Here is a 12,032-nt window from a genome sequence, read left to right as displayed (position 1 = left end):
GTGTGAACACAGGGGTAACATTCTGTCACCTCCTCCCAAATACAACAAAATAAACAAAACAATCGTTTTCTTCCTCTCACTCTCTCTCTTTCATTTTTCAAAAACTATAAATACAACTCAAAATACAAACTTGAAATATAAAAGAAACAAGTATGACCCTGGCGAGATGACAACATTCACAGAATTCCACAAATATAGGGGGAGGAATAAACCCTGGAACTAGAGGATAGGTATCATCCTAAAGACTTTTTACAGATGTTTGGCATGTGTGAGAGTCATGAGGATATCTTAAATCAGCTGCTTTTACAGGGTTTACAGAGTCCATATAGAATGGCACATGACTTGCAATGTGTAGATCTGAGGAGATCTTTTCATTAAGAGTATACATAGGAATCATTTGCTGCTTTTTTGAAGAGCAGAAAAATGTGCAGGTAATTTTGAATGAGAAAACACTACGTGCGTCAGTGGTGCAGGTGTGCCGCTGCAGGGCTGTATTTGTGGACCAGCCCTTAGATAGCTGCATTTGATACTTGCCAATGGAAAACTGAAATATCTTATCAGAAGATAAAACAGAGGATTCAAATATGCTCTTTAGGTACTGATCTGGAATTTGAGAAGGAAGCCCCACCTGGCTGCTAAATATCAGTGAGAAGTTGAAAGAGATAATGGAGATCACGTAACTGCTGTTAAAGCAGATGCAGTTATTATTAGGGTTCTTAAATTTTTCTTTTAGGACATTTCCAATGGATCCAGCCTGGGTTAAGGAATTGTGTCATTTCACTAAGGTCACAAGTCATTAAAAGGAACATATCCATCAAATTGAATATTTCTGGAACATTTCACATGCAGGCCAAAGATAAGCCGGAGCTCCTAAGACCATCCTGTGCTTACAGTTTTATCAGGAGGGATAGATTTTGGAACTTATTTTCATGGCTCCTGGCTGCCAGAGAAAGGAAACTAGTTTTCTATATTATTATGAAATGTGTGATATTTTTAGAACATTGTCAAGTTGTCTTGATCTTGTTCTATAAGGTGAGAGTTCTTTAAGAAGTATAGGATTGTCTTCTGGTCAGACTACATAAGAGATGTGCAGCAATTAACAGGCAGACAGCAGATTCAGGAACAGTGATTAAATTATAAAGAGGTTTTGTCCTGAGGTGTTTGATCCTCAATATAACTTCCAGGGCCAGACACGTGCTCAGGGTTTGTAATCAAATGACTGATGCTCACTTTCACTTTCAATGTTTTGGCTACAGCATTCTGGCTTTTGAAGTCTGTATCCAACACTGATAGTACTTTGGAGCTTCTGCTACCAAGGAAATTTAAGGAAGCTTGTGATCAGCAGTACACAGCAACAAAAACGATGTAAACTGAAGAAGAGTGACCAGTACAGATGCAACTTGCTATCTGGTTTCCATTACTGTTCTATGAGGCTGGCTTGGTCTATATGCTTATAGCTCCCAAATTGGCAGACTTCCATTATATAAAATAAAATAAATGACCACAGCGTATTGTTTCTCTTCATGGTGCAAAAGTCACTGGATTGAATAAAAAAAAAGGCCTATATAGCATAAGGAGCTCAGAAATTACTCTAGACAAAGTGTGTGAAAGTGTTTAATTTTGAATTGGCTAATTTTTAAATCAGTTTTTGTGTGTGAAATTTTCAGTACTTTAAGAATCAGGTAAGCAACTCACACCTTTTGTTCACAAAAAACTGTTGTATCAAAATGTCAAATACCTGGTGCCTAGATATCCAAGTGATAGGCACAAAGTTAATACAATAAAAATCAGATAGGTATCCATGTGACACAATCAACACATTCAGCTTTCCAAGAGGTACTGAAACCATCCCATGTATTCTCCTGCATAAATTGTTGCTAATGTAGCCTATAGTTCTGGCAGTATTCCTGCTCCTTCCAAATACACCTTGAAAGGGATACGCTTCCGCTGGTGGCATCCCAGGGTAGTAACAAGTTATGATCATCGGCAAAAATTTTGTATACTTTGTGTTGACAAATTTTGTAACTGCTGTTTTAGGAACACGTTTAACAAGGCGTCTCTGCTCTGCTCCAACCGTGCACCCCGATCATGTGAAGATACACATGGTGAATGAAAGCATGACAAGCAGCAGGAAATAGGTCAGTGCTCAATATGGATTTATATCAAGTTCAAAGGGGACTGTGGCTCTTCAGCTGGATATTATTGTGACAAGGCACGCTGTTTTATTCCATCTGGTTGGCGTCCAGTTTTACCCAAAATACCTTAGACTGAATGTGTAAAATTACGATTCTTTGATGAAGCATGATCAGACACCATTATTAGTCCTACTTTTGGCAGCTGGGTTATTACAGAGGATAAAGCCCTGTGGTTTTTGGTTCATGTCAACTGAAATCTAACTATAGCGAAAAGCTTTATAAGGGAAAGAATGGGGACTGGTTTCCTCACCAGCTCAGTTTGTGGAAGGGGGTGCTGGTAATATAATGCTTAATGCATATTCCAAGTAATGCGTAGGAAAGTTCTCTATGATCCTCTTTCTGCTGTATTTTTCTCATTTTCCTGATGGATCTAGTCTGAAACAAGCTCCTTGTCCCCTCCTCTCACTCAGGAGTCACCTGCTTGTCAGGATTTTGTCAACCACCAATTAATAGAAACCAGTCAATTCTACCCTAGTTACTAAGTTTCATTACCTATAGTATATACAGAATTTCAGAATCTATCATCCCCAATCAGGATTACTGTCTGTGTGTCTGCTGGTTCTCGCTATCATGTACTTCTGAAGAGGTAAACTCATGGCTGGCAGGTGAACCACCTCCCCCTTCGGGGAGGCTAGCCCCCAAACCTGCCCCTTCCACCCGAGGCCCTGCCCCGAGCCTCGACCTCCCCCCACCACGCCCCCTGGTCGCCGGCCTAAGCCCTGAGCTCCAGGCCACCAGCTGGAATGAACCTCCACTGGCTTCTGGAGAGAGGGGGAGTGAGGGCGTGGCCTTGGGGCAGAGTGTGGGTGAGGCCACGGCCTGGGTTAGGGGAGGCTTAGCCTCCCATGGCCTTCGATACTCGCCGCCCATTGGTAAAATGTAAACCAGAAACCTCTGATGGGGTTTTGGGGAACATGCTGGGGAGATTTGGGGAATATGGCACTAGTTTCAGGGCCTAAGGAATTGGGTCGTAGTTTCCCCACTGCCAAGAGGTATGTCAGACAGGAAGTCTGCACCTGGAGTGCATGCCTGGAGGCCCCAAACAAGGAACATTGCCTGAACTCTGCCCTGCCCCAGCAACCTAACGGCACATGGGATTCAGCATTTGGATCCCCACATAGCAGTCTGGTGAGCATCAAGGAAGGGGAGCTCAGCAAAGTCTGTGACACACCCTCATACAGTTACACAACTCTGATTCATCTCCAGAGCACGGCCCATGCTGTGCACTGAACAAGGCTGGGGTCTGGTGAAAAAAATATTTGATCATGTAATTAGACTGTATCATAAAGCACACACACAAGTGGGATAAATTGAATTGCACATGTAATCATAAATCTGGAAATTCCTAAGTTTCTAGTGATTGATATGTGTGCAGTACTGTTGTAGCCGTGTTGGTCCCAAGATATTAGAGAGATAAGTGAGATAATATCTTCTACTGAACCAACATTTGTTGGCAAAAGAGAAGCTTTCGAGCTACACAGAGATCTTCTTCAGGTCTGGCTCAAAATCTTCTCTCTTTTCACCAATAGAAGTTGGTCCAATAGAAGATATTACCTGACCCACCCTGTCTCTCTAATAACCTAAAGAATGTTCTTTGAACAGAGTTTTTAGCACCACGTAGGTGTTCTGGGGATTTTTAAGAAAAAAGGTAAAACCAAATTCTATTATGAGCAACTTCGAAACACCCCCATCATAAATACTCCATCAGAAGGGTTTAAATCCAGACCCTTCAGCACTGGAGCACAGCTTGAGCAAAAGGACTAATTATAGTAGCCGACGGCAGGCTGAGAAAAGGCTATTTTTCTTGGGGGGAGGGAATATGGGTTGCTGGGTCCAAAAGGTGTGGGGTAGGGAGATGTTGGCCAGAACTTGGCGCTCTGTCTTCCCCACTCCTGAAAGGTTGTTTTCTCCCGGAGTTCCCAGTGTAGTGTGTGGTGGTGCTGCTGCTTTGGGTGGTGATATGGCCTGGCTTTAGACTAGAATTAGAATTGGTTGAAAATTTCCAAGTTTTGAAATTTTCTGCCTCCATCTCCCTGCCCCCACAAAAGGAGGGAGAATAAATATTTTGTGAAAAATGTATTTTTCCCTCACCAGCTCTTATTAGAATATTCATGTTCAGTTATTGTTTTGGCAGCTTGCCAACATTTTTGCTGACAATGCATGCAACAGAAGGAAGTTGACAATTTTTCAAAATTTTATATCTCAGCCAAACTTGAACAGAATTTCATGTGCCAAATAAAAGGCACTTTTTTTGCCCCAAGGCCTTTTCTCAGCAGAATGTTCAAATCCTTTTGCAAACAATGGAAGTTGTAGAGGTTCTTTTTTTAAAAAAAAAAGGTCTGAAGAATCTTTTATAATGGAAAGTGAAAGGCTCCCTAAATATAAGGGTCACTACCAGCTCCCTCTATAAAAGACAGCTGGAGACATCTGCCACGGAAGGCAATTCCTGCAGGCAATCCAGTCAGCACCTGCTGTGGAAGTACTGGTCTTACTGTTTCTTTCCAGACATCAAGTGTGACACATTACTGCCAGATCAGGCTCCAGAGTATACATGTTCTAACATCTAGCTCTGGGACTATTTAATACCATTCAGCTGACATGAAATAACTTCCCCATTTCAAGAGATCAGTGTTAGAGCTGGTCACAAATTTTTGATTTTCTTTCTATGAAATAGAGGGACAATTTTTTTAAGATTTTTTTTTTTAAAAGGTTTGCATTTTTTCAACCAGATCTAATCAGTCTGCCTGCCATGTCTAAAAATGAACTGAAGAGAGGTGTTATTCCCAGTGAAAGGGGAACAATTTTCCCTATTGGAATCATCTGCCCACTGGTTAAGGTCATTATTATTATTTTGTGTAAACGCTGTAAGGAGTGTGATTAATGTTATTTAAGGTATTAATTTCATGTTATGTAAACAAAGTTTTAGCCTTATTACTGGTTCCATCTTAATTAAATTGGGACCTAGGAGGGTATGGGTAGATGCCAGTGTTAAAGTCATAGCTCTCATAGATTTCAAGAGGAAGCGTAACAGCTTAGTAGGAAAGAGACTGGCACTGAGAAGACCACGAGGATTCCCCACCATTATTCGCAAACAATTGTTAATGCTTTAACATGCTGATTTTCTCGGTGGGACATGAGAAGCTGCATTTGCAAGAATATCTGATAAAATAAACAAAGGTCCATTTGTGAACCTACAATTTTAAAAGTGTTGTTTAACAAAGAAATTGAATACAAAACACGTATTTTGTATCAAAAAATAAAATTAAAAAATGGCCAAGTCTACAGGCAAACTATGTAGCTTTATGCAAGCTGCGTGACTGACAAACTATTTATCATTTTATCAGTAATTGAATAATAGCAGCAGGTGATCCTTCTAGTCTAAGTGGAATACTCTCACTAAACATTTTCTACATCTATCCTTCTTGTATCAATGACGTATTGTGCTGCTGTATTTTCCAAGGCTAAGTTATGAAATAATTCACATTATGTCAGTTCAGCATCAACCAGTGAGGTTCACATCTCTGATATTGTACAGTATTTTAAATTCTTCATTTAGGAAAAAACAAATTCAGTTCTCCAGAGCAGATACTGTGTTTTCCTTGAAGCTGCTATATAAAGTGCTGAGCATGCTGTCAGTGCCTGAAGTATAAACAGTATTAACAACAATAATGACAATGCTATTTCATGGACTTCAAAAAAGAAAACAATATTTCATCTGCAAATTAATGAATTGCAAGTTATCTATACATACTTTTAAACAGTACAACTTTCGGGTAAAGTGCCAAATGCTCCCAAATAAAGAAATCAAAATGGTATTTCAGTACACTAGTTGTGTATGCGTTTATCCTTTTTTAGTTGTATACAAAAATAGCACATTAAAATATTCTAAAACACTGCCTAAACATATTCTTTTGAAGCATTCATTATCTAACTCAAAAGGCTGTAATGTTTTTCTTTTTTATATATGTATATATATTACATCTATACATACATACAAAGACACACACACATATGTATGCATATTTAACTTAATATCGTTTCCTATACTCTGTATATCCATAACAATGCTTTTAAAAAGAAACAATGCTGCTTTATTCTCTTTTTACTCACCATTTCTTTCAATAGCAAGGTGTATTTTCTTTTAAAAATGATAGTTTATGGCAATATAACCTGAAGACTATTATATCAACAGAAAAAGTAGCATCAGACAATAGATTTCTTTTTAAATAACATTTAAAATGTCTAAGACACCATGTCACAAGTGGTCTCAGCAGAGCATGTTAAATTACGAACATTTTACTAAGCCTTCTGATATCTGCAATACTTATGAAATCTAATTCGATTCTGTAATATCATGTGGGAGCATCTTTTCTAGTGATGGGAAGTGTGTCTATCCATAGGAAGGAGAAAAAAAGAGACCATTAGAGCCATGCAATTTTCTGTAGGTTTTTTGTTTAAAGAAAGAAATCACTCCAGAGGCATAAGATACTAATCAACCTGCGGACTTGTCTACACAGTGCCAGCAAAGCACACCAGAGACATTTTTATCTGTTTACATGTAAATGAAGTACCTTGTGGTTCACAATTGGGCCTCCCCTCACCAGTCTGAATCAAGTGCTAATGAAGGACTGCAAAGAGAGAAAAGTGAAAGGAAGAAGTAAACGTGGCTATGGGGGAGGGAGGAGTTCTATATTTAGGTGCACATCAAAGCTTTGTTCTGGTATATTCTGCTTCCTGAAACCAGGCTTGGTTGAAAATGCTGAAGAGAACTTTTGGTCAGATAAGCTTCCACAGAAAGGAGGATAACTTGTTAGTTAAGTTTAGTCTCTAGAAAGAGCGCTATGATTTTGTTTTATATGTAACCATTTCTTTCCAGTTTTATTACTCATTGTCACTTGAATCTCTGTTCTTTTATAATAAATTTATTCTTGTTTTTACTATAAATATCTCTAAGTTATGTGTGTTTAGCAGAGCTGCGTTCTAAGGCACCGACTCTCAACCTTTACAGACTACTGTACCCCTTTCAGGAGTATGGTTTGTCTTGCATACCCCCAAGGTACACCTCACCGAAAAACTACTTGCTTACATAATCAGACATAAAAATACACAAGTGTCACAGCACACTATTACTGAATAATTGCTTACTTTCTCATTTTTACCATATAATTATAAAATAAATCAATTGGAATATAAATATTGTACTTACATTTCAGTGTATAGTATATAGAGCAGTGTAAACAATTCATTGTCTGTATGAAATATTAGTTTGTACTGACTTCACTAGTGCTTTTTATGTAGCCCTGTTGTAAAACGAGGCAAACAGCTAGATGAGTCGATGTACCCACTGGAAGACCTCTGCCAGGAGTGCAGGAATGCCTTTTATGCAGCTTGTCCACAGCCGCATAAGGGCCCTCTTCAGGATTCTTGTTGTGCTCTGCAACTGCGGCACTCCAGCTGGCCCTGCACTACAGAGTGGTCTTAGAATTTGCCTCTGAGAGCAGAATTGTTAAATGACCCCAAATGGTAATTTAAACAGTGTCGAAAATCATCTGAAATATAAAGCTGAATATCTAAAACTCATCTCCATTTTGAAAACAAGGAAAATGTCATATTCCACGATACAGTAGTTCACTGCTCCATTGTCTCAAATACAATATTATGTTGGACCTGACTGAACCCAGAAACACTGACAATCCCATGCTCGAGCCACTGCACACAACCCTCTTGTTTCTTCATGAGGTTGGGGGGGGGGGGGAAGGACCAGAAAATGTGTAATGTGGAATCGTAGCAGGTACTGTATTGGCATAAGAGTATTATGACTTGAGACTCATAAAAATATATAGTTATGAAACTAAAATGTGTTTACAAAAAAAGAAGAAGAAGAAGAATCCTGTACCTGCCTGGCTGAGTACAGCTTATTATCTTTCCTGTTATCCAGATTTTAGGTTAGCCACAGGCTTAAGAACACTTGATATGAGTGGGTGAACTAGGAAAAAACCATATGCCAGTAAGGTCACAAGATCAATGTACAAGATACGCCAAAGATGATGTTACAGAAAACTAGATTGCAATAAACCACAATGAATTGTCCAAATCATGAGACACTTGACATTATGAAATGTTCTGTCCTGACCACAGGGTACATGTTGTACGTAGATGCTAATGAGAATATAAGGAACTAATAAATACCTATGAAAAATGGGGTATCCCAATATTCATTGGGTGTGGAAGTACAACTAAGGAAAAGAGGGTTGAAACCCTCATGTATATGCATGAGGTGTTAGGTGTGGTCAGAACAACAATATAAAAGTGGTTCCCTGGTTGGATAAAACTGGGAAGACCCACAGGAAACCCATCAGGAACCATTCCTCTATAGGGTCTGATGAATCTCTCTACAGCTGATCATCAATGCGTAATTGTATAATTTACTTATTGCTTTAATAAAACTTGCAGTACAGATAAAACTTTGTACTTGTGATTGTGTCTATGGTCACTATCCTTGGTCTTAATGTGTTCATGGAGTCTAAAAATCTGAGAAAAGCACTTGAGGTGATTTTCACTCTGTGGAGTTTGAAGCTGTAGCAACAAGAGCCATAGTTTAATACTAACTTACTAAATTCAAGTTAAATACAAAAGCCTACACAGTTGCACTAGAAATTAATTCCTTTACAGTTTTGCTCCTGTATTCATTTGTCTGCTCAAAACTGGAGACCAATTCTAGGAATCAAACTCTTATTGCCTTCTTTTTCACGTTACTTCTTAGGAAGGAAGGTCCAGAGTGGGAGCTCAGGGGGAGGAAATCTCTATGAGGATTCCCTCATGGATAGTCCCCTCCACACTTTTGGGATGGGGGAAGGGTGACAGCCCAACCAAGGAAAACATCCAGTCCCAAACATAGTGGATCTCAGGGAGCTACAGGAAACCACGTGCCTCTGTACCAGCTTTGGCTCCCAGCAACCATCTCCTCCTCCTGAATCCACCTCGACTGGAGCCATGCTACCAGCAACTGCCTGTGGCTGACTCTGGGATTCCCAGGGGAGGTCTGCATGTAAAATACAGCTAATATTATCTTTCCTGACTAATTTCTGCAAACTGAAAAAGGAACAACATGCATCATTCCTAGCCCTGCGTCCAGATTGCCCACTCTTCTCCATGGTTAACTCAGACTCCATCTTCTATGTCAGTACAGACCCTGCACTTAGGGTGACCAGATGATAACTTCTAAATATCGGGACCACCGCAGGGGGAGCGCCATTTCAATTGTTACACTCACCTCGTCCGGGTCTTCGGCGGCACTCCGGCGGCGGGTCCTTCAATCGCTGAGGGTCCTCGGCAGCATTTCAGCGACAGGTAATAAATCTTGCCACCCAAGAAAGAAGTACCCGCCGCCGAAATGCCGCCGAGGACCGTCAGCGACTGAAGTACCCGCCGCCGAAATGCCGCCGAGGACCGTCAGCGACTGAAGGACCCGCCACTGAAATGCTGCCGAAGACATGGACGTGCCGGGTGAGTGTAACAATTGAAAAGGCGTTCCCCCTGCCTCTCACCGCCGCCTAAGCAAAAAAATAAAAATAAAATAAAAACGGGCCGCCACGCCCAAAAGAAAATATCGGGACAAATGGCGTCCCGACCGTACTTTGGTCGGGACGCGGGAAAAACTGCTCAATATCGGGACAGTCCCGATTTTACCGGGACGTCTGGTCACCCTACCTGGACTGCATGGATAGGCCTTCATGGGGTCAAGTGGGAAGAGAGGGGTGAGGATGCCATGAGAGTGTCTGAATCTCCTTCTGGGCAAATATGGGGAGATCCATGAACAGAATGACCTGCCCTGTTGTGCATATCTAGGCAGATATGTGTACTTCATACTTGCAGTACCATTCCCCTTCACTTGTTTTATGTAATAGATGCCATACAAGAGGCAGCAAGTACATTTTTAACTCCTGAAACACTCCATTGAATCATTCTGCCCGTCATGTAACAGTCTCTTAGGATCTGCTTATTTTAAAAGTTTGTGAACGTTGAAAAAACATTTGTGTTAGAGTCTTCATGATAGCCACCCATTACAGCTATCTTTTAGTAATTTCCTTGGAGTCTACCAGAGAGGACTACATTAAATAATCTCGAAATGTGTGGTTATTCTTGTCCAATAAAACACTTTATCATGGCTCCTTTGTGTTCATAACCAACCTCAGTAATAATCCATTTCCAGTTACAAGTCAAGACAGCACCAGCCCTTAATGTTCTAATAAATAAATGGTTTAACAATTGGGAGCTAATTGTCACAGTGGGACAGCCTGGGAGGCTTGTAATCAGGGCCTTTATTGTCACAATTCATTTTCATATTGTAGCAAAATAATAACCTCAGGAGCCCTTTTGAATTAAAAAAAATCTCACTTTATACTCATAGATGTTCAGTCTGCGCACTTTAAATCAGATTCAATAATTTTACACCAGTTTAATCTCTTCAAAATCAACAGCCAACAATGTCTAGGAATGACATAGCAGCAATAAAATCCCATTTCCAAAAAATGGATGGGATTCATTCAGTGGCAAATTACTTGCAATATTTTATAGATTTACTCTGCAACACCTTTACAACAAATCTTAGAAAATCAGCACTTATTTAAACTAAAGGTACATTTATTGACAAGCAGATATTATGAATTACAGCCAGGATCTAAATGGTAAAATAAATTTACTTGAATAAGACCTCTCTTCTAAAAGTATGCTAATACATTCAAACTTAACTTTTAACGTATAAAAAAGCAGCATGAAACATCACTGAGATTCTTCCAAAGTAAACAATATTGAAACTGCTCCACCTTGTACAGGTTTGTTTTTTCTTTTATTTTTTTTTTTAATCCTAAAATACCGAGGTTTGGACAAAGGACCTTAAAATACAAATAATAATAATAAACTTAAACTCAGTTAAAAATACATTCTTCAAAATGAGCAGTTTAAACAGGTAGGTGGACCAAATAAACCTGGTTCATGTAACAAGTTTAGAAAATAAACACTGCAAAACCATTGGGAAAATCAATTGTAGTTCCCATTTGTCCAAATAAATACGCTGCACAATTTGGCATAACTGCCAGCCTCTGCTTCAGAAAGGCCTGGGATTTCCATCGGTGGTGTGTTACAGGCAGAACTGATATGCATTACCAGAGACATGTGGTCAGCTTGTAAAACACATCTGATCTAGTTGGGTTAAAATTGTTTAGTCCCTCACTTCCATAGGCACCAGCTTCATCCAGAAATTATTTTAAAAGGGATGAAAATAGGAAAATACAAATGGGCAGATTTTCAGCTGGTCTCCTGTCTGAGGGCATCATTTTTGTGGGAGCTGTTATGCACCCGGTGAACAGGGCAGGCCTCCTCGCCTAGCAGCAATGCTCTGCAGCAGCAGCAGCGCCCCATGGTGGCAGCCCTGACAAGCAGTTACAGTCTACCCTACTTAGTTGCTACGGGGTAGGGGACCCAGGCTTTCCCACTCCCCCAGGTTCTGACCCAGGGGACCTCTTAAGCATTGAAAGGCAGGAGTTCGCTATTAGCGGTCTTGTTAACTCTCTCCCCTGGGCCTCTTCCTATTGCTCTGTCCCCCACACTTTGGGGTGTCATGTGGGTGGTGGTTGTCCTTGGAGACCTGGTCCCCAGTTTTCAGCAGGGTAGGGAGTCTCAGCTCCGGACAGCAGATCTCCCCCTGGGAATGGCTTCCTGGCATAGTGCTTCTGCACTAGCAAGTGCAGGTCTGCTTCTCACCACCTGCCTTGTTGCCGTGCTGAAGAGACTCCCTTTTAAATTCCTCTTTCAACTGGAACATACCCAGCAGGCAGA

At 40.4% G+C, this 12,032-nt stretch overlaps 1 protein-coding gene across 2 annotated transcripts in view; it reads right to left on the bottom strand.

Moving 5' to 3' along the window:
• Nucleotides 1–12,032, bottom strand: part of NPAS3 (neuronal PAS domain protein 3) — an 804,768-nt gene that overhangs the window by 366,514 nt on the left and 426,222 nt on the right. The gene's annotated exons all lie outside the window — the stretch shown is intronic.

The sequence above is a fragment of the Terrapene carolina genome, unplaced genomic scaffold, assembly GCF_002925995.2.
Source record: "Terrapene carolina triunguis isolate 2854851 unplaced genomic scaffold, T_m_triunguis-2.0 Scaffold96, whole genome shotgun sequence".
Lineage (NCBI taxonomy): Eukaryota > Metazoa > Chordata > Testudines > Emydidae > Terrapene > Terrapene triunguis.
The sequence above is the reverse complement of the archived record's forward strand: the minus strand, read 5'-3'. Positions and strand labels throughout refer to the sequence as shown.